This window comes from Sylvia atricapilla, chromosome 2 (genome assembly GCF_009819655.1).
Source record: "Sylvia atricapilla isolate bSylAtr1 chromosome 2, bSylAtr1.pri, whole genome shotgun sequence".
Taxonomy (NCBI): Eukaryota; Metazoa; Chordata; class Aves; order Passeriformes; family Sylviidae; genus Sylvia; species Sylvia atricapilla.
In genome coordinates, this window is record NC_089141.1 from 40501060 (window position 1) to 40519885 (window position 18826).

General features: G+C 40.1%; 1 protein-coding gene across 8 annotated transcripts in view; it reads left to right on the top strand.

The window, feature by feature from the left end:
- GRIA4 (glutamate ionotropic receptor AMPA type subunit 4) overlaps positions 1-18826 on the top strand; it is a 218219-nt gene that overhangs the window by 182044 nt on the left and 17349 nt on the right. The window lies entirely within an intron of this gene.

Consider the following 18826-nt stretch of genomic DNA (forward strand, 5'->3'; position numbering starts at 1 on the left):
AGGCTTGAATTACCACCTCATTACCATTCAGTGTCAAAGCTTATAGCTGAGATATTTCTCAAGCAAGTCAGATCCTTCCGAGCTTGTTAGGTTTTCTATCAACTGAAAATAACACTTACTAGGTAAAAAGGCAGAGAATGGGCCACTGCTTAGGAATGAATGCAAAAGTCAAGGGTCAAAAGAAGATCAGTGAAGAGAACCTGACAATGAATGTTAGCAAGTTGTTCTTTCAGCTGAGCCTGGGAGGCATACTTAATTTGGGTTTCCTGGATTATTTCTGTCTAAAAACAGAGTATCAATTTGAAAAGTAAATATAAAGCCTTTGGAACAGAGATTAGAGTCCCATCTTGCTCTGTTCCCCAGTGATGCCTGTTGGAAAAATTTCATCATTTTCAATCAAGATAGATCTCTTCCCTGTGCAAAAATAATGCAGTAAAAAAAGGGGAAATTTTGATGATGACTAATAAGATCCATTGCAAGATGTACAAGCAAATGTACTATGGCAAAATCTTCTACTTGAATTCGAGTTTTGCCCATTCTTGCAATTTTTACTTATAGAAAAAGAAAATTGTAATAATTCTGATTTAAGTAACCAAATTGCAGTGAAGAGCATTGCTATTGAGATAATTTCTGGTACTCGTGTCTTTGAAAGAAAACAACTCATTTGTGTCCATGATGCTGCACTTGTTGGATTTTCTCTGACCTATGGGGGGTGGAAAAATCACTACATCTTCAAGTACTTCAAAGAGCCATCTCTGACCTGCCTTGCCTCACAGAGCCTGTTTCTTTACTGCCACTAGCAGGATGTTTTCACTCTCAGACTTCAGAGATGATTCATAATTGAACAAAGTTCTCTGTGGTTTGGAGGAGAAATGAGAAGTCACAGAAATTTGTTCTGCTGCCATTTCTGTTTTCCTACACTACAAAAGACAGTAGAAGCAACTGATGGAAGTCAAAGCTCTTCCAAGAAGCTCAGTTCTCATTTTGGTCAAACTGTCAGGTTCTGGCACCTCTCTGCAAGTACCATCCTGCTCCTTACTCCAAGGAAGGTCTTGGGATTTTAGTGAGAAAAGTTGTGAAATGAAGTGTTTCTGAGCAGGAGTGAAAGGACAGATCATGGAAACAGCAGTAAAACTATTGCATAGAAAGTGGTGGGTTTTTTTAATCTAAACATTTCAGTGGCAATAGGTATTTTAAAATTAGCAGTATAATCAGTGTAAAAGGTGAAGCTACCATTCTGTATCATCACCTTTATTATCGGCTTAAAAGCACAATGAGGCTTCTTTAAAAAATACATATATATTTTTACAAGCTATTTATACAAGAAATTTCTCATTCTGATATTTAGTGATTACTAAAAATTTCTTTACAGTCCTACAGAAGCATTGGGCCAGTCTGAGGTAGCCAGCACCAGTAAAAGTTCAATAACAGGCTTGTTCTTTACAATCAGAAATAAATCAAGGCAGCAAAAAGATCAGAGTTCTTTTCTTACTTGTCTGTTTCAGAATTGTTTGAATGCAAACAGGATAGGAGCTTCACAATAACAAATCTGTCCAAATGAAATTTGTCAGACTGTTGAATTCTCTGACAGGTGAAAAGGGGCATATATTTAAGTATAACCAATGAACTTGCCTCAGACTATCAGCAAAGGCCATAATGTCTCAAAAATACTGATACCATTGCTGTGCACACGTCTTACTGATTTTCTGGACTTCTACAAACCTTTGATAAGCATTAATCCTCACTGTATGCCAGTGGGATACAAAAGGTTATGGTTGTTTCCAGTCTGTAGATCCCCTGAGAAATAAATGCTGCCTCTTGGCTCTTCAGAAGTAATTTTCTCCTGCCCTTTTCCCTGCCATTTCCCCAATCCCTTGTAAAGCATCTCAGCAGAGGGCAAGATGCAGCCCTTTATATTTTAACAATGCTGCTCGTTATTATTTCTCTCTTTTCTTTTTATTACAACTCTCTGGCTGTTTAGGTGTCAAGTCCCAGGAACTGCCCTTTGAAGTTGATGGTACAGTTCCCAACAGCTAAAAGGCCTATCCCACTAAGATAATAATTGTTCAGGTAAATTGTAGGTATCCTAAAGCAAGGGAGCAGGCTGCTGAAAGGCATCTCAGCAGCTTGTAACAATGCCTCTCTGTGGAAATGACATTTGGGGAACAAATAGCACCTGAAAAGCAGTCTGGGATTAATCTGTGTGGTAGTTGCAAAACTGCCCACTTCCAATTGACAGTAAGTACTAGATGGACTCCAAGAGACATAAAATGGCCATTTAGTCTTTGTGCAGCCTTGATTCTTGTGAGAAATCCTCAACCAGAAGTTTGTTTTCTTCCTTGTGATTTCTTTGAACTAAGAACGCTATCTCAGACTGGCACAATGTGTGACAGAGGCATTATGGACTGAACATCCCAGCACGAAAGGTGGAAAAGTGTTGACAGCACAAAACAAGATTCAGAAGTTTTAATGTATAATTTAAGCTACTGTGTCCCTTGACACAACAGCTCTAAGATGCAGCTCTTTTCCATCAACAGAATGTTCCCAAAGAGCTCAGGTTCCAAATTAAAAATGGCCATATATATAGCTCACTGAACAGTAGAAGTTTAAAATATTGTTTGATAAAATGGTGACTTGTGGTTGATCAATAATTTTTCCTCTTAACTAGTCTGCTTTGTGGGTAGTAGGAGGTAGAATGAAAACTAATGCTCTTTTTCTCAACTATTTCTAGCTACCCTTAGCTCAACTCTGTACATTTATAACTCAATGCCTTACTCCAGTTTTCTGCTTTCCTTCATCTGCTTCCTATTCAAACCAAATGACTGAGAGCTTAAATCAAACCTGAAAAAGGATTTAGCTCCTATTTAACTACATCTTTTAGCAAATCACATTATGCCAAACAATGCTGTTGCAACTCTCTTTTAACAGTTTTTGGCAGGATTGACAGTTTTCTGTAGTCAGAGTTTGACTAAAATTTTCCCTGTAGTTTTTTAAAGCCAAAAGTCAACTGAATAAAAGCAATCCAAGCCTGACCTGATACAGAGACCTATTTTATTGTTGCACTTCAGGTACTTTCTTCTACTCTAAAAGGACACATGAAAATAATAATCTGCCTCCAGCACACAAAGAAAATAGAGCAGTGTTAGGGGTTTTTTTTCTCCCCTCTTGGTCAGGAATAGCATCTCTGTGCAGGAAGATCCAGATCCCTTGTTGGCTTCCAGATTTTCCATTAGCAGCAGCAGGGATGAATGAGGCCTGCAGGTGAGAGCAGCCCCAACATCTGGCAGCCCATCTGTTACCTCCAGAATATGTACAGCTTTCTCTGAACATAATTACACATCAGGCTCTTTCCAATCTGTTGCTGATACGGTTCCATTTAGTGTGGCCCAGATTTGTAACTATGTCTCTAAGAGGCTTTTATATGTAGAATTAGATAGTTGGATTCTTTGGTATGGAGGCAGATTTCACACATTTTATGCTATGTCATTTGTGAGATTTCGGTCTATTTTGGATCTTAAAACTATTAAGCCTACAGAAAAATTCATGTAATCTAGTTATATCCTACAGAAAATCTCAGCTTTTTCTAGAAAACCCAAATTGTCTGCACTTCATGTGCCTAAATGTAAACATTACTAGGCAATTCTTCACATTTTTACCTTTTCAACCAAAATTTTAAATTTTAAGTTCTCCACAAGAGCCTTTTCCTGCTTGCAACACAAAACATGAAGAGATGGAGGATGCTGATGTCTTTACTGGTTTTAAATGAAAATAAAATGTCCTCTGTCCAAGGCTAGAGGACCAACCCACATTCAAATGCTCTGTATTTACTAAGATCCAGCTCCTCAGGTTTTAATCCGTATATGATACTATTTTGATTATATTCTATAGCTGCTGATAATATTTTTTGGTTTCAAATCATATGAACACTTCACAGTTCTGACTTTTCAGTTTAATGCAAACTCCATCTATGAAAGTGTAGTTGAAAGTGAACAGAAAGTCATCACAGTTTCTTGAGGATTTAGGATTTTATTTTGCTGTCACAGTTAAATAAGCAGACTGCTATTTTTGGCATCTCTTTTAGATAGTGGGCAATTATCCAAAGCAGTTTCCAATTAGAGTGCTTTTAGTTCATCCAATTTGTAGCCCACAAGAGAAGATACTGTTGCATCAGATAAAATAATTGCAAACATTCAGACTGCATCTAGAACATGACATCAGTTTTTTTGGCCTCTTCATTTAAGAAAAAACATCAGTAAATTGAACCTATTTCATGGAAGATGATCAAGATAGAGCTGCATATGGACCTTGTCTGGTGAGGAGAGTCTGGGAGAGCTGGACTTGTTTAGCCTGGAGCAGAGATGGTTTTGGGGCATCCTAGGAGCAGCCCAGAGTGTCCACGGAGGGGTCTTCAAGGAGATGGAGCCAGACGCTTCCCAACAGTGTAGGGCAGGAGGGTCAGTGACAATGAACATAAAATAAAATGGGAGAAGTTCAGACTGGATGTAGCGAGGAACTATTTCCTCTGAGTGCCTGAGGGCAGTCTGACAGTGACACGATGCTCAGAGAGACCGTGCAGGCTTTATCCTTGGAAGTTTACAAAACATGACTGGTTGAAGCCCTGAGCAGTGTGATCTGACCCCAGGACTGACCTTGTATGAGCAGGAGGTTGGACCAGACAACTCCTTAGGCACTTTCTAGACTGCACTGTGCTATGATCCTCTTTTGAAAGTTACGGCTATGATAAGGATATCTTCAGCCATCACATTGAATCTCCTGGAGCTGCAGGAGTATTTGGAAAGTTGTAGGAGATTATGGAAAGTGATATTTATATTTCCTGCATGGTAGAAGGTCTTCTGAACACTAGGCTTTAATTACCATTTCTGTGGATTAAATGTGAAGCAAATCATTCTCATCTGAATAAATTTTTCTTGCTGGAAAAGCAAAATAGAGTGAGAGAATCTGAAGTCAGTGAAGTAATTGTGCTTCATTCATACCTATTCTTTGCCAGAGGAAAAAGAGCAGTTAACTTCCTAAGCAGCTTTATAGACCTGCTGAGTGATTGACAACATGGACTTTTTTAAAATTCCTGAGTAGGTCAAAATGGGGAAGAGTTTGTTACAGGAGTCAGACCACTCAGGTTGGCTGTCTCCCACTTTTGGCAGGAAATATTAGGAGTATGTTGTGGTTAAAGACTGAATTGAGGAAATACACACAGAAGTTTAAGCTTAGTCTATCTCATAAGGATAAATTCTCTATGAATGGTTGCCTGAAAACACATAGAGATTTTTGAGAAGCGATGAAGTTTGTCTGAAGTCATGTCACACTGGTGAGCTTAGTAAATGATCCCACCCAGATTTCCTGGGAGTCTTGGAGGAGATCAGTGCACCTTCTTATTTCAGATTCACCTTTGCTAATTGAGGGTAATGACAATTTCCCATCAGCCTCACAGGAAAAGTGAAGATTAATAGCATAGTGTTTATTGTGCTGTAATATTTGAAGCCCATTCCCAGTCCAGATGTTTGTATGATTATTTCAAATCCATGGAGGCGATAAACACAGTGATGCATCAGGATAAACATGGTGTAGATTTCTCAGTGTCTTTGGCCAAAGAAAATGTTCTAGAGAAAAAACGATCAGGAAATTATAACTTGGATTAATGGTTTCTGGAACGGTCTGTGGTCTATGACCATGTTTTCTGTTCCATTTAGAAAGTGATGGCAGAAATCTCCATCACCAGTGCACCCTGCTCCATATGGCTTTTTAAATTAAAATTGGCACGTGGGCATGTATTCAGGACAACAGTAATTACCTTATTTGTATCCCCATATCCAGTGTGGAGATCTATTAGTACTTTTAGTACTGAGTTTTCTCTATAGCCTGGCTGCTTGTATTTGAAATGTTACAAGCATGCGTTACTGTATTGATGTGATTGTGCTTCGTCTGACTGCATTTGCATTTCACAGAGTGGTTTAAGTTGGAAGGGACCTTAAAGATCATCTGTTTTCAACCCCCTGCCATGGGCAGGGATACCTTCTACTGGACCAGGTGGTGTAGTGGGTGAGAATCAGTGGGACACAGTAAAATCCTGGCAGAACCATTGTATTGAGCAGACTGTGGCCTTTCCTTCACCACCATCAGTGGCAGTATAGGGACACAAATCTGGGCAAAAGTGAAGGTGCTCCATACTTAAGTGGAAGGTGGAGAGTTCGCTGCTGTGTACATGGCTGTATCGATCGTGACATCGTGTAACTGGTTGCCAGAGGGATTGGACTGCCCTTGTGATCATTTCACCTGATCTAGGGCTGATGTTCAGCTGGCTTCAGGTCATTTTAATTATCAGCACACTGGCTGTTGGGCCGACCATGTCATCTGGTTGCTGGCACTGTTTATGTTTGTCTAAGCATATCAGATATTCCTCATTAACTTCTGCAATAATATTCAGGCAGAAAGTCCTAGGAACTCTTCCAGCTAATCCCCATTTTGGCTGCTGACCAAAAAAGGCTTTATATGGCACAACTGTAATTGCTTCATTTGTATGGTATTGATCTGCCATTAGGCAAAACACAAGCCAGCATTCCACTAGGGCACAAGTTATGCCTTGTTCTTATTGTTTGCATTGCAGTTGCAGCTCCAGTTCCCACCTGGGAAATAGTTCCCCTGTTCATTTCTTTCAGTCTCTGCTTCTAATTAAAGTAATGAACTTCAAAGTGCTTGCATCATAAGCTTACGAAAATATGTCTTAGCTGAAATCTTTCCATTTATTGCCTTTATGAAAAACATCAGTATGTAGGCACAAAGAAGCATGAATGTAATGTTGCAGAAATCCCTCATGTGTCTTCTCACTCTAAATTTAGATGTGCCAAAAGTGTATCAACTGTACAAATCTCATGAATCAGTGATCTGTTTCTGGCATCCATGAAAGTCAAGAATTCATCCTGATTTCTGTGCTGCCAATAGCTTATGGCATAGTGGCCATGTTTTGTTAATAACTTCATGGACATTGATGTCAGTGGATGAATTCCCTCAGAAGCAAACAGCAGTTTTGCCCTAAAGCTTTCCCATGTGGAGTAAGTTATTCTTACTAGGAAGAAGTATTGAAGAGCTTGCCTGTATTACAGAATGGTATGGTATTTGGCTGATGGTATTTGGCTTTGCAGTCTTTTCATGCTTCATTCTCATTAAGGTGAGACTAGGGCTTGGTGGCTGAAAGGTGTAACCAGACAGGCAAAAGGTTAGAAAGAGTACCTTATAAACAGAACAAGCATGGACTTGTTCCCAAAATAAAGATATAGACATAAATAGAGCCACAGAATTATAGAATCACAGAATAGCTTGGGTGTGAAGGGACCTTTAAAGGGTCATCTAGTCCAACCCTTCTGCAATGTGCATGGACTGAGCAGGTTGCTCAGAGCTCAGTCCAGCTGACCTGGAATGTTTCCAGGAATGAGACACCTCTCTGGACAACCTATTCCAGTGTTTTACCATCCTTATTCTACAAAATTTATTCCTTATGCCTAGTCTAAGTCTACCTTCTTTTAGTCTAAATCTGCCTTCCTTTAGCTGAAAACCACTGCTACTTGTTTTGTTTTAGCAGGCCCACTAAAAAAGCTTTGTTCCCATCTTTCTTATGACTCCCTTTAAGTATTGAAAGGCCTTAATAAGGTCTCCCTGGAGCCTAGTTTTCTTCAACCTGAACACTCCAGCTCTCTCAGCCAGTTCTGATGGGAAGGCTGCTCTGTCCCTGTGATCATTTTTTGGCCCCCCTCTGGACCCACTCCAGCAAGGAGGTCCCTGTCCTTCCAGTGCTGGCGTCCCCAGAGCTGGAGGGAGGTAGTAACAGGAGTGGCATAGAGGGGCAGGATTCCCTCCTTTGACCTTCTGGCTGTGCTTTTGTTTTTTATGAATTCAACTACATGTGGCTACTCCGTGAATTCTTGACAATAGAGGTAGTTTGGTTATTTTTCCCCAAATGCAGCTGCTGGGAAAATGGCAGAAGTTGGGCTTTTTCTTTCACTGTAGCTCTTGTCCCAGATACCTATATCTGACACCCTGAAAGTGGTTAAATGCAACTCCTTTTGTTTGACTCTTCTCTGAAGACATCTCGGATATATTAGGTAGGATAGAGGACTTTTATCATGTTTATGGAGAATTATAAGCTGACAGTGAGGTAGTTTATGAAAAAGGCATGCAGAGATGCTCAGTTGAACACTTTTACTTGTAGAAGTCACTCTATTGTGATTCCTAATGTTTTTCTGCCATTTCTGAGTCTTAAAGACATCTTACACTAATCAGGTGATCTTGTGAGATCCTGATGCTTGCAAGAATGAAAATACAGCAACCTATCATAAGGAGTAGAAAACAGGCAAAGACCATTTCAGATGGAGCTCCTCTTACACATTATTGCATGTTCATAAATGGTGTATTCAGCCTTACATTAATGAAAAATTGGAGAAGTCTGAGAGTGAAATCTTTTCAAATATTGCCAGATTTGAACCAAATCTGCAAAAAATTCAGGTATGTTCAATACTGCATAAAGTCTTGGGTTTGTTATTACGCCCTGCTACCCACTAAATAAAACATACATTTATATAGCACATTGAGATATGGGGCTGGTTAGCAACCAGAAAACCTAATAGTTGCAGTTAGCCCTGCAGGATATTTTATTTTCCGTCATTTGTAGTGAGATTCAATAATAATTTCTGACTACTTTTGGATATCGCAGTAACAATTCTTCTGGGATAGGTCCTTCAACCTAGGACGGGGTCTTCCTGCAGAGGAAAGCTGTGAAATGCTCAGTCAAAGGTACCATATTTCTGCCTCTGCTGGGACATGTTGAATGGAGTGAAAAATTAGAAGCTGCTGAAACAGCTGCCACCTGCTTTGTTCTGGAAGATTTTGATATAGTAAAATCTTCCTCTGCATAAGGTATCCAGAGTCAGTGATCTTAATAGGCTGCCTAGTAATCCATCAGTGATGCCAAATGGATTGAGCTGGATGTAAAGAAGGAACAGCTGTCTAAGTTACAAGGAACCACACCATATTTCTATTCAATAAGCACTGAATTTCATCCAAAAGAGATATGTTTTCCTAGCCTCAATCTGGGTGGAAATAGTCCCTTTGTGGCATTCAGAAGCATAAATTTAAAATGCCTTACAAATATGGTTAAGATATTATATAAAGGAAAATTTAAATCTTCTGGCCAAGATCAGTAATGGTGAATAATGTTTTCAGTCCTGTTAAATCATCCATTTGAAAAACAATAAGATTAGTTGTGTAGGCAGTAAACTGCAGCATTTGGCTTTTTCTTGAGAGGAAGAGACATAAGGAGTTTTTACATGTGCCTGGATAACAAAACATAATGTCATTGCAAGAGGCTTGCACTAATGCAGTCTAAGTAGGAGAGGAGAGGGACAGCATGAGGTATGATAGACCTTCAGTGCTGTGACCATCACCTCAAGCTGCTATTCCCTGACTTTCAGCAGTGCTTATCCAACACAGATGGAACCTCTGCCTGGCACTGAACCACATGCTGTGCTTTGCCATGAAACCCTGACCTGTGCCAATGCCGTCATTTTCTTTCAGTTGGGAGACCGTAAACTTAGGAGTTACTGGACAAGCATTATGTATTGGGTGGGAGGTGGGATGTACTTAAACAAGCTCACTTTTCACATTTCGATTTTAAAAATATTAAATTATTTCAGCAATTTCAACTGCATAAAAACCACAAATGGCTCAGGTGGTTTTTGAGGTGAAAGAGAGAGTTTTGAGGGACTTGGCAGTGGGCTAAGCTGACCCGGAGAGTGATTTCTGCAGCGTGGAGACAACGTTATGCTGGTGCTCAGACACTTTTGAAAAATACCACTCAAGTGAGGGATTAGCTGAGGGTTGTGAGACACATTGGCACAGGTTACCCAGCATTGCTGTAGATAGCCCATTTCTGGAAGTGTTCAAGGCTGGGTTGGATGGGGCTTTGAGCAACCTGGTCTAATGAAAGGTGTCCCTGGCCATGGCAGGGGAGTTTGAACTAGATGATTTTTAAGGTCCTTTTCAACCAAAACCATTCTATGACTCTATGATTCTAAGCCTTTAAAACATGAAGTTTGACGTGCAGGTTTTGGACTGCAGCAGCCTATTCATATAATTCTGCTTATGCAGGAACCAGCAAAAAAAATTGTGCTTTTTTTTTTTAAAAAAATGCGCTGTTCAATGAGAACAGGATTAGGTAGTTGTTAGCAAAAATTAAAATAGCTCAGAGTTGGGAGAAACTAGCATTTCTGCTGCTGCTAATGACTGTGTACTGAACCAGTATGAACAGTTTCTCCAAGGGACAATTTTGTGTCTTTTTTTGTTTACAGCAAAGCTTTGTATAAAATAGAGAAACAAGCTGAGTTGCAATCCCAGGTCAACTGCTGTTGTTTTTACACAGGCAAAATATATATTTAATTTCTTGTGCCAAGACATGTTTGCATACTGTAATTGGAGTATCTTGCTGCAAAACAGCTTTCAATCTATACAAATATGTTAAACTACAGTCATCAGACCTTTAGCTGGTGTAAATTGTCAGAAACTCTTTGAATTCAAAGTAGCTATGGCAATTTTTAGCAGCAGTGGGTCTCCCATTAATTGGAACTCCTGCTGATCCTCAAGGTGTCAGTTTGGCTTATATTTGTTTACAAAGCTTAGCTCGAGGAACTAAACTGTGTACTATACTCAGGGTATACATAGAAGCTGTAAATACTCACTGCCCCTGGAAATTAGCCATCTTATTTGGATGGCTAAATGAAGAGTGCTATATTTATTTTAATTAGTCACAATTGAAATGTATCTGAGTGCTGCTGTAAATTTCCCATCTCTAAATAGATAAGAATAAACATACATTCTTGTAAAAATACTTTATTCTTATTGTTTGACTAATATTTTGATTTTTTTTTCTGTAAGAGGTTTTTTAAAGGCAGCTAGACAGGGGATTTTAAAGTAATGTTTTTAAAAGGCTTCCGCTTCTAATGCAGCACAGAACCTGCCCAGAGATTTTTTGCAATACTTTGGCTTTTTACAGATCAATCAGTTCTTCAGAAGTATGTGAATTTTGCGAGATGGAATTCAGGAGGCATTCTCTGTGCTGGTGGATCCTGAGCTAGACCGGACCATTCTGCTGAGATGGCTGATCACATCCTTTCTTTGATATGCATGAATATAGAAATGGAGGAGCTTAGCAGAAAAGCCTGACAGACTCACTGTGGAAAAGCTAGTATATTATGAAGACTCACAACATGAATACTAGCAGTTCCTTATTTAATATAAATGCTGACCAAGTTATGACAACAAGTGCCAAGGACTCTATTTTGTTTGAACTAACATGTGAAAATGTTTTGATGACTGCTGTGCTTCAGTATTTCAATATGATTTTTTTCATACAAGTAACATGACAGCCTGCAAACCTTTATAAATCCCAGTAAAAATATTTCCCTTGTAAGATCTTAAATGTATTTAAGAGGACATGCTTTTAAAGCAGGTCTTTTGTCTTTAAAGTTTAGGTTATTTTTCTTGTAAAAATCTTCATGCATTAGCTCTCCTTTTTAATATTTACATTATTGATCCTTCAAGCCTTCTGAGTACACAGTGATGTAAGCTTTGGCTGCATCTTCCTCATTAAGAGAGTGCTTGTTTCATTCCTAATTTATTAAACATATTCAGCCAGTGCCATGCAGCTTTACACTTAATTTCTCTTGATGAATTGTCAAACACCCTTAAAATGCACTACATTTGTGTCGTGTTACAATCTGCCATCAGTGCTTTTCAAAACATGGATAAAATAAACAGCTCAAAAGATGTGCAGGTCTTAATTTTTTGCTTGGTAAGGTTACATTTTAATTTTTCCTGTTAAAAATCATTTGAATGGATGATGTATACAATCTAAAAAAATGCACCCACTTGTGTTTCACTAAGCACATTTAAGACAGATCCTCAGCTGCATCCAGGAAGCGCTAGGCTGGGGGGCGAGGAAAGGCTTCTGGCAGCTGTGGCCTCCTCTTCCCGAGCCACCTGGGTTGGATACAGATTAGATCCTGAGAGAATAACTGCAATTCACAATTGCAAGTGAAATGAGGTCACTGACCTTGGCTTCATGGAGCACCTTCTCTGCCTTGTCTTTCGGGAGGAAGCCCTCCAGCCTGCGCTAGGAGTGCCCCGGGGCTGGTCTGCGTGATGGCTGCACCAGCAGGTAGCTGCAGGGAGAGATATCCAAAGTGCAAGGAAGAAAATGAGCTTGGGGTTGGTTGAGACACATCATCACTTGCCAGCACTGGCTGTGATATCCTGCATTCTCAGGAAAGCTTGTTCATTTAGTGGTGATGTATTGGCGATTGAGAGATGGGGACATTCTGGGTTCTGAACAGAAGCCCAAATTTATTGAGCATACAAGGCATTTATATATATTTTCTTGTGTGGCACTTATATAGTGTTCTATTTTTGGTAGCAATTCTCATTGGTTATACATTATTTATGACATCAGTTACATTATGATGTCAGGTAATCATTACTTATGACATCAGGTAATCATTACAAAGTTTCACAACATGTTTCTTGGTCACTTCTACCCCAGGGAGCCTTTATCTGTGTCTTTCTCTCCCATGGTTTCTGCTCGATCAGGCCTAAGATACCAGGCTCCTTTATCAGTTCCGTTATACTCTCTGTTTCAATCCCTATAGTGATGCACCATCACATCTGTGGTCTTACTTCCCATTGTACAGTAGTTTTCTGATTCCCCTTTCTTTACAGGCACAAGTATATGTGCAACAAACTTATAGGACAATGTGGTCATATATTTTATCATAATAGAAAGGAAGCCTCTGTATTTTGCCAGTTGGTCCATACCTCATGTATGGCCCACCTATGGAGCTTTGTTCATAACATTCAGTAGTCCTCACTGAACTTTGTTGCATGTTCAGAGAACCTGATGTTAACCAGAGATGCCATCTCTCTGCACCATGTGACGTCTAAGTGACTGAGCGATTTCTGAGACTTAGAAATCTCTTGTGGAAATGATTTGTGAAAAGCCTTTTGGAGGGTTGGGGGTCTCTGCTCCGCTTTTGCCTCAGCAGCTGCGGGGGCAACCCCAGAATTTCTGGGACGATGGGCTGTACAGTATGGCTGCAGTTTAAACAAGGCTGGTTTCTTGTCTGTAGGGTCTCATGAGTGAGTCACGTTATTTTTTCACATCTTGCTCCTTCATTATTGCAAGTGAACAACATCCCCAACTGTAGCAGTGGAACAACAGTGCCGCCGTCTGTGATGATAACTGCAGAACTGTGCTAAGAATCTGCCCAGGATGTGGGAGGTATTTTTGCTATCTAACATGCCAGTTACACAGAATTTATGAGACTAAGTTCAGGAAAGAGATTCAGGAAAATGTCAAAGCTGTTTAAATAGCTAAGACATTTAAGTTTTCCTGGCAAAGCTCTACTGGCTGCCTAAAATATTGCTATTAAATGCCTACAGCAAAGATTCTGCCTTTGTTGTAATGAGTACTTAGGTAACTGTCTGTGCCTTTATGCCAGCATTCAGTATTTAGTATTCAAAAGCAGATATTCTGAGACATGGAGGCAGTCTCCGTGATCCAGGCCAAGGCTGAGTCCTTGGAATTTCATTTTGGGATGATGCTGAATGGTGCAGATGGGTGATGCTTTCCACCCATCCTATGAACCATCGTGCATCCAGAGATTTTGGGAACTGAATGATTTAAATGAAAAGCAGCTGTGGCTGAGAGTATACATATTTGTATACAAGTATACATACATCTGGATACGTATTCAGACTAACCAGGCTGGAGAGAGCCTTTTCTTTCTGTTGTGTGGGCTCTGGGCATGAGGCTGTGAGAACAGGCTTGGTCTTATTAAGCAGAATGCATTTCATGTTTTAGTTCCTGATTTCTAAGGAGTGATGAGTTGCTGTGCTGAAATTGATGCTGAAAGTGTTGCATTAGGCAAATTTTTGTGTCTATTTTCATGATGTTCTGCAATGACTGTCTCAGGTTTCCAGCAGTGCTTGTGATGTTGGCCGTGGTGGTCCCTAGCCTGGACCTCTGTCTCATTCTTTTTTGGTGCAGGGACCTTTGTGTGTCTTTATCAGCTGTGGTAATGCCCCTCCTGTGGTTGAGCACGTACATGAGCTGGGTAGCACAGTGTGGTGCACCATGGTGTTCAGATCATTTGTTGCATGCCTCCCTCACTGCTTCTTACAGACTGAAGTCCAACAGATGAGTCAACTGCAAACCACTGATGTAATCCAAACTCAGTGGAAGTCAAAGCAAATCTCTCTGCTGGCTTCTCTGGGCTTTGGGCAAGCCCCCTTCTGCAATTCTAAATGAGGTATCCATTTGGAATCACTGATGCTATTTTGCAACAGACTGGGTAGTCCCATTGTCATCTCTGTGCAGTTTTATCTTTTGATAACTGTGTAAGGTGTATCTACAGCACAGAGGGGCTCTTCTAGAAAAAAAAAAAAAAAAAAAAAAAAAAAGAAGGGATACGTATTAATGTTTTAAACTGCTTACTACTGTTTATTTTTAGGGAAATGGACAGTGATTTTAAATGAGTGATAATGGTTTAATTCTCATCCCATTTTTCATACTGTCATTCTAAAAGCTGGTTGAACATAACTGTGATCCATACATTGAAATCACTGTCCATGCACCCAATTACTTGCGAAGTGCGGGCTGCAATTTTGTCTGAACTGGCTTGACTATTACATGTGAGGACTCTTGTTTTCTTCAGAGTAATGGAAAAGGCAGGCCTGTGCAGTGACACCAAGGATTAGGAGTCAAATATTAAAGCCCTTGCCTGCTTTATACTATTAAACCCTGACTCTTGCAAAGATGTCAGCTCCTTTATTGAGGAACTCCCACTGTCTTTAGTGGGAGTTTGGAGTAAGTGTCGTATTGAGGGTACAGTTCTGTTTTTAAAGATGAAGGAAAAGTTTCTGCCATGGAGAAACTCAGGTTCCAAATGCCTTCCTCTGTGGCAGAATGAAGCACTGTCTAGGGTGAGTATGGGTGATCTAGCCTGGCTCTGAGGTCTCGGTGTATAACTTTTAATGCAGTCACCATTGCACTTTTTAGGGTCTCAGTTATAACCTACCTGGGAGGTACAGCAGTGCTGAGCAAAGGTTCTCTGTGTTTTGCTGACCAGAAGGAAATTATTTGTTTCCACATGTTGAGGTGGACCTGGATAACAAAGCAACAGAGAAAGCAGTGTGAAACTAACCTGGTTTTACATGGCCTACTAGACATGATGAGGACAATAATGTGTTACATTTATAAACAATACAGTTTAATTTCAGAGTGACGATTGCAGCTTAAATCCACATTTACTTCTTCATCCTTTTTATTTTCATTTCTCTATTGTGCTGTGAAACTGTCTATGGATATGGCTAATAACCCAGCTAAATAACCCTCTCATGAATGGGTTTCATTTATTTATTTATTTATTACTCTAGTATTACTATCAACCAGCTGTAGCTTCTCTAAATGACTGTGGCAAATTTTTCCTTGATAATCTTTAATGATTTGAAAGATAAATTTTAACATTTGGCAAGTGAGAAAGCTCTTTCCCTTCAACATGAAAATTAAACATGAAAATTTATAATAGTTGTCAAAGACATCACCTAGTTGTTTTTAATTTATCTTGGAATATCCAAATGAAAGGTATAAGTGGACATTAACTTGAAAAAAAAAAAGTTGAAAATTATCAGGTAACATCTTCACCCAAAATAAGATAAAGATTGAAAAGAAACAATCCTTTCTAAGGATTTTAGCATAAGGACTTTGTCTTATTTGGCGAGCTTAAATGTTCACACTTAGGAGACTACAGCTCAGAGGAAATAGTTTGAAGATGCTTTTTTCCGATGGACAGATTGATAGGGCTTCCCATCTGCTTTAAAATCAGACAGAGATGAAGTGGCTTGTTGAATTGAGAGTTAGTGATATTCCTTGAGATACATTTCATTTTTCGAGGGAGTGATCAATCCTGCCTGCAATCTGTAGAACTGTCAAAGCAGCTGCTTGTGTTATTGCTGCCCAGTGTGACAATTTGACATAGCAACATTAAATTAGACCTTGCTTTGGATCCTGTTGAAGCAAGGAGTTTTGACATTGACTTTGTAGACAGCAGGCTCCAGATACATATCTAAGTGATTTTCAGAATAAGTAATGTTACTCAGCATCAAAGAAATGTGTTTCCTCTATGGCCCAGTCCCAATGTCCTTAAAAAGGTAGCATTTATGTTTAGTGCACTGGAAATCTGTCTGTTAAGTGGCAAGGCCGGCCACACAGTTACCTTTTTCAATGGGGCAAACAGACTGAAAGCACAGGCTTTGTAATGAAAAGCTGAGTATGAAAAATCTGTAGTAAATATGACTGGTTCAAAAGCAATTGCTTCCAAGAACAAAAGGGACAAATGAACAATTTCATTCCAATTTTGCAATTGCTTCTCTCCCTCTGGAGTGTGAACCATAATTAGAGCACTCAGACAAAATCACATTTGTCAGCCTGGCTGCTAAATTCCCCTTAAAGATTTATCCACCAAGAGCAGCTTGTTACCCCTCCCACTACTGCCTACAGTTCTCATTTTCACTTTCAGGGACAGACAAGCAATTACTTTATCTCTGTTGAAAATCTCCTATAAGTCTAACTGCAGTGAAGCTAGGTAATGCCAGATCTATACACAAGTAGTTTCCAAACTTCATGACCAGCCAGCAGAGACCTGTCTTTCATCCAGGAGGAGCTTTATGAAAAGCTGTTACCAGCAGGCAGTAAAGGTTTGTCCTGACGCTGACAGTGGTCCCACAGATGGACCAGTGTAGTAAAGGACTCTCCATAAGCTGTGAAGTACCACTGTCTGTACTATTTGCCAAGAGAAAAATTTCCATTCTAAGATCAGAAAGGACCCTCAGGGACAAGAGATCAGCCATCTTTAGAGAAGCTGAATCACAAACCCCAAAGTCTTCTAATGCCATATGATTTGATAGAGCCCTGCTGCCAGAGGATGTCTTCCTGGCCCTTCTCTGAGTGCTTTGAAAGTGTTGCATCCTCTCATTGTTGTTGAAGTGAGGATGCTATTGACAGTCATAGTTCTTGTCATATCCCACTCAGTCCTGACAGACAGACCTTGAGAGCATTAAACAAATTCAGAGAAACTCCATCTTTCTCAACTCCCTATCATCCCTGAAGAGCAGTAGTTAACCTACTGACGCCTGTCAAGTACTTTGGAGATGAACTGTGCCACTCATCCATGTGCCTCTGCAGAACCACAAGCAAGCCTGGGCAGGCACCCATCAGAAAGAGCATGTCTGATAGGCATGGATTCACTAGGGACATCTGGACATGAAAACAGGAAAATACAATTTTACTAATACTGATGTAGTTGTGTATCATTAGGATATGTGACAGTTTAGGGTCTTAGTAATACAGATAGGGAATCACACACTTTAACAAGTTCAAAATTTTCTTTGGAGATGATGACAGCTGCATAAATACCTTGGCAGATTAGTTATCAACTGATTTTAAAATGTTATGTAGTGGCTATAGTCACTATCATAAATCCAGATGCCCTACATTTGGGTTTGTATGGTGGTATACATTTATAAGCTGTCTATACTTCTGCCATGCAATCCTGATTCTCTCTGGACATCTAAAGGGAAACCTCTGAGCATGCAGAGAAGCAACTGCATCCTCGGACCAGCTGTGTCCTAGTTCTTGGCTGAGTTTCAGTACAATTCCAGCAGCCTTGAGTTCCTACAGAAGCTGTGGTTCTGTGCTTTAGCCTTTGTGTTGGCAATGCCCCTCTGCCTGCACAGATACAAAGTCTCTCCTAGGTATTTCTCTTATCTGAAAAAAGAGCACTTAAAGGCAATAAGGAAGCCACCAGGCTGACAGAACCCCTTCAGTCTGTTGTGCCCCTGCTACTGTGTTGCTAGAAAAGCAGGATTTGTCTTTCATCCAGTGGTAGCATAACATGTATAAAGCCTCCAGGGAAAAGTCCTCAAGATGTCCAAAAAAATCTCCTTGTATCTCAGTCCTCAGGATGTCCAAAAAATCTCCTTGTCTCTCAGCACTTAGTTAATTGGCTGACTTTTCTCTTCCAACAGTGCTTGAGCTTCAGTTTGGCCACACCATTCCCAGGTTTCCCCAGTGCAGACATCCTTCATCACCACCTTCCTCCTCCATTCTCCATGCTCTTTGGGCTGGGATACAGGGTGCTCTCCCAGAACGGCAGGACAATCCCTGGAGTCCTGGTACTAAGCTAGACCTGAGGTCTTGCCTTTCAGATAAGCCTCTAATCTGAAGTAGGACCCTAAAGCCTGCATCCCATATTACAGATGTGCCAACAGGAGGGCTTCTGACAGACAGACCTCTGGGCGCTTTTGTCCAGTGCTTTCTATTGACTGGCTCTGGACAGCATCTTAGTGGGTGAGCTGTTAGTCCTCCTCAGCTCCTCCTCCCACAGCCTGTTTCTGGAGCCCTAATCCTTAGCTCATGCAGGATCAGTCAGGAGTGCTCCATGTCACAACTGTAGTGACACAGCGACTGGCAGCGTCTAGCACAGGCAGTCTGGATCTTGCCTCTTTGGTACGTGGGGATATATTTTCTCATCTGCTTGAAAAAACAGCCTGGGCCCACACTGAAAATACTTTAAATATCGATTCAAATAAATCTATGTAAATAATTTTTAATTCCAGGCAGAGTTTTATCATCATTTTGCAAAAATAATTTGGGTTGGTTGATAGAATTTTTGCATTAAAATCCAAGCTGTTCTGAAAATCATTTCTAGAA